We start from the raw sequence: 5000 nt of genomic DNA on the forward strand, positions 1-5000 counted from the left end.
AGGTCACGTCCCTCAGCATTACGGGACGTTATCAGCAGCATAAACACAGCCATCTGCTCCCGTTCAACAATAAACAAACACACACACACATTTGCTTTTGTTTATGCCTATTTGTGTGTGTGTGTGTGTGTGTGTGTTACCTGCAGCTATTTTTAAAACGAGATGCTGTGTATGTGTGCAACTTTGTTTGAATGTGTGGTAATGAGAGATCGTTTTTATCTGTACGGATGAGGGGGAGTTCTTAAAAAAGGAATTGTGTGTGTGTTCGGTTCGTGTGCTTTTGTGGGTATGTGTGTTGATTTATAAGCACCAGCTAAGTGTTCCTGCTGTGACATCTCTGCCTGAGAGAGCGGCCACACTCTGGGGGTGATGGGCTGCCTCTGGCTCCTCTGTCCTCCACTGCTCTCCCCACACACCCTGCAGGCCCGCAGCAAAGCCGGGGGGTAGAGTCGTTTATAAGTCCAGGAGGCGACAGCTCGTCTGTGGTGATGGTCAGTTTGGAAGTGGGGTGGTGGTGGTTGGGGTGGGGGTTATGGCTAGCTGTAAGCTGAGTAATTGCTTTGGAAGGACCTCAGGGATGGGGAGATGTGAGATCACACTGATGATGCTGAGACCATCTTGTCGTGTGTGTGTGTGTGTGTGTGTGTGAGTTAGACCATCCATTCCCTGGCGACATAACCTGAGTCATTATTCATTCTTAGTCAGTAACAGAGGGCCTGAGGTAACCAGTTTTGTCTGTTGTAAAATGCTCTTCTGTAGACTAATCAATTATTCATTACAATGTATTTCGCAGTAGTCACTTTGTGAAGGTAGTTATTGTAGCTGATGGGCTAAATATTAATGATGACGGTAACGTCAAAAGGATGTTTTTATTCATCCATAAAAATGTGCTACATGGGCACTGTCCAACTTTATAGAAGAAACCGTTTGTATCTGAAATTATAGAGGCATTAACTTTTTAAAATGAAGTCACAAGGTGATACATGCACACGCCTCAGTAAAGCTGCTCTTAACATGCTTGCTCTGTGTGTATCTGTACGCGTGCGTGTGTGTTTGTGTGTGTGTGTGTGTATGTATCTGTGTGTGTGTGTGTCTGAGCGTTAATGGACGAAAGGGCCCCGTGTGATGTGGTCCAGAGGAGTCTTTTAAGCTCTTTGATGTGGGTTGTTAGTGCCAGTGTGTGAGCTGCAGTCATGTGCATTATTGCCTGTGGACTTGCGCCTATTCACTCCTGCACCTTGCACAACACACAGCAGCTCGTACCCCAATTCATCACAGGTGTGTGTGTGCGCGTTTGTGTGTGTGTGTGTGTGTGTGTGTGTACGTGTGTGTGTGAGAGAGGTGTACATATGCTTTCATTATGCATTGATCAACATAAGAACCCTGACCACTGTATGTTACAGTATGTGCAGATGGGAGGATATGGGCTTGTGTTATACATACCAGGGCTCCGAACCGGTTCAAGGAACGAAAACCGAAAACCGAAAACGAACGGAATTTTACGGAATTTTACGAGGAGCGGAAACGGAAACAAAAACAAAATGGTCTTCAACTGTTCCGGAACAGAAACGTTATTCTGAAATCCACAAAACCGGTTAATAGCGTTTTTTTTTTCTCTCTCTATATAACAGCCTAATAATTTGATTTCTGCAGTTTGAAAAAAAAAAACACGAATAAATGGACCTTTGGTCCAAATGTGTATATTTTGTCTTGCTGTTGTAATGTAACCTAACCGTCTGCCACTTCGGATCTTAGGCCAGCCAGCTGTGGCGTAGGCTACTGAAACTGATTTGGAAATTGTTTGTAGCCTATGCGTAATAGCCTATTTTGCCTGTCCGCGCCTTGTCGTTTTAAAGTCGGGATTTAAAATGTTTGGCGCAATTATAGCCTATTCTATGTAGAAGAGTTAAGCGGAAATTTGAGATAGGCCTTGTCAGCAACAGACAGGTTAAGTTTATAAACAGGGTTGGAATTATAAGCAAGCCTTTGAAGATCTCCATATGGATAAAACTTAGACTAAAACCAGGTAAGGAGTTTAGCACGTATCCAGAAATATTTTTTGATAAGAAATTATTTATAGGCATAGGTTAGGCCTACAGTAAGTCTGTAGGCTATGGGATGGATAGCCCATCTGAATGTTTTTGGATGCCGCCTGTGATTTATTATTTTTGGGCATAGCTACGGTATAGGCTAAATCAAGGGGAAATAATGAGTACGTCTATTCTAAGGTAAAGTCCACAAAAATAGACTTGATAGGCCGCCAAACACTGCCGGAACTTTAAGAACGAACGATATTTTGCGTTCCATTATGTTGGTGGCGGAACGCATGCAAGAACGAAAACGTTAAACATAGGCCTACCTGAACCGTTCGGAACGGAACGTTTGAAAAATAATACCAACACAAGTATTTGATCTGTGTGTGTGTGGGGTTACTGGTGCGACTGACGTTTCCTTCCTCTCTCTTTCTCTCTCACTCTCTGTCTCTGCCTCTCTTGCCCTCCCCTTTCCTCTTTGTGTCCATCTCTCTGTGAGGAGTGGAGTGGACATGTGGTGAATTATTGAGTGAGTGATTGTGACCTTCTGCTGGGTTCACACGTGGCCCTCTGACATTTCACACCACCTGGAACAGTGGTGTGTGTGTGTGTGTGTGAGATGTGGGGGGTTGTGTGGGTGGGTGAACATGCACTCTTGCTAGCGTCCTCTTATGTGTGTACTGTGTAAGCATTTTAAAGGTATTTTATTGTCAGTGTGAGTGTGTGAAGATGGTATAGTATGTGTGAGGTCAGGGATGTGTATATATTGTGTGTGGGTGTGTGTGAGGTCGGGGATGTGTATATATTGTGTGTGGGTGTGTGTGAGGTCGGGGATGTGTATATATTGTGTGTGGGTGTGTGTGAGGTCGGGGATGTGAATATATTGTGTGTGGGTGTGTGTGAGGTCGGGGATGTGAATATATTGTATGAAGCTGTTCAGTGATGCAAAGAAAAAAACAACAGCTGAGTGAAAGTGTGTGTATGCATGCGCACACGCATGTGATTGTGTGTGTGTGTGTGTGGGTGCATGCCTGCCTCTTGAGCAGAGGTCTCCGACTGACGACAACTGAACTGCTTTGATCCCAGTTGCCTACTAGTCACTGTGCAGCCTCTATTCACAGAGACAAACAAACAAATAGAAACAACGAAATTCAATAAGCAATGATATACACAAAACAAAGCATCCAATCAAGCTAACATAATCAAGAAAGGAACCAAATGGTCATTCACATTAACAATTATAGACCCTTTCAACAAGGTAAACAAAAACAATGCTTGAACGTTCTATTTGGGCCCCAATCTACTTCCTCTGCATTAAGATAACATATGGAATGTTAAAAAGGAAGTCTTGTGGGGCCAACTATGATGCTGATAATGGAACTCTCTTGAAAGGGTCCATACTGAATACTCATTACACTGCGTTCCAAATTATTATGCAAAATACATTTTTCTCAGATTTTTATTGGTCTAGGATTTTAACAATCAGTTGAACAAAGTCTCAGCCGGTCATTGGTCAAGTCAGAAATCTCAGAGAGCTTTATTCATGGCACTGGAGACCCACATCGTGTGGCTACCAGACGCAGTCTGAGGCTCCGCACAAGACACACATCTTAATAGAACAATCATACAGATTACACCTCCATCAAGATGAGCACATTACCTGTTCTGCACAACATTGTATACAAGGATGTAACCCCCTTACAACCGACATCAGTGACATTTACCCAAAGGCCGACCTAACACACACGAAGGCGTCAGCCCCCCTAGAAGGAGATGACGACGCCAACTCGGGGCCTCTTCTATCTCAACAAACAAGCACTTAGGCCCAATCACCTTGAGGAAAATGCCACTGATGCAAAACATCTTTCATCAACCCAATTTCTGTCCACTCAGACAGTTAAAAAGGACACTCTAGTAACATATACGGCACACACATATATGGAAATGTTTTTAAGGCTAGAAATTTCTTACAACATTTTCCTAAATAGTTGCTGCAAACGACAGTCAGTATAATTTTCAAGTCATCAACCGTTAGAGTATAATTCGAATTTTATTGAACAAACATTAAAACAGTTTTTTTTTTTTTTTTCAAAAATAAAAAACTCAAAATGCACTGTTCCAAATTATTATGCATAACAGAGTTTCAAGACATTTGATGGGTTGTAAAGAACTAATAATGGTCATTTGTTGAATTTGCAGCTTTAGGAGGTCATATAAATGAAATCAAAAGTAATTTCAATCAAAAACATCTTAACAGGCCAAGTTACATGTAACATGTACAATAACATAGGACCCCTTCATTGATATCACCTTCACAATTCTTGCATCCATTGAACTTGTGAGTTCTTGGAGAGATTCTGCTTTAATGTCTTTGCAGGATGTCAGAATAGCCTCCCAGAGCTGCTGCTTGGATGTGAATTGCCTCCCAACCTCATAGATCTTTTGCTTGAAGATGCTCCAAAGGTTCTCAATAGGGTTGAGGTCAGGGGAAGATGGGGGCCACACCATGAGTTTCTCTCCTTTTATGCCCATATCAGCCAATGACCCAGAGGTATTCTTTGCAGCATGAGATGGTGCATTGTCATCCATAAAGATGATTTTGCTACGGAAGGCACGGTACTTCTTTTTGTACCACGGAAGAAAGTGGTCAGTCAGAAACTCTACATACTTTGCCCAGGTCATTTTCACACCGTCAGGGACCCTACCCAGATAGCAAGAGGCTGGCGGACCACTGTCGGTCCATTGGGGGCATAGCTGGCAGTCTGCTGGTATTTTGCTCATCGGTTCTCTGGCGGTCCGCTGGTGGGTTGCAGACAAATTGGCCAATATTTAGCCACTATTGGTCTAAAATCTTTTTAATTTGTTCAGGTACATATATCATTTTATTAACTTTTCTTAATATTCATGACAAGTTAAATTTAAAGAGATGGTGGTCCAACGGCGGACCACAAGTGGCACGTCACCAAA

At 42.7% G+C, this 5000-nt stretch overlaps 1 protein-coding gene across 1 annotated transcript in view; it reads left to right on the forward strand.

Moving 5' to 3' along the window:
- Positions 1 to 5000, forward strand: part of LOC125289281 (phosphofurin acidic cluster sorting protein 1-like) — a 55900-nt gene that overhangs the window by 22071 nt on the left and 28829 nt on the right. The gene's annotated exons all lie outside the window — the stretch shown is intronic.

This window comes from Alosa alosa, chromosome 24, assembly GCF_017589495.1.
Source record: "Alosa alosa isolate M-15738 ecotype Scorff River chromosome 24, AALO_Geno_1.1, whole genome shotgun sequence".
In the NCBI taxonomy this organism is placed as follows: domain Eukaryota; kingdom Metazoa; phylum Chordata; class Actinopteri; order Clupeiformes; family Clupeidae; genus Alosa; species Alosa alosa.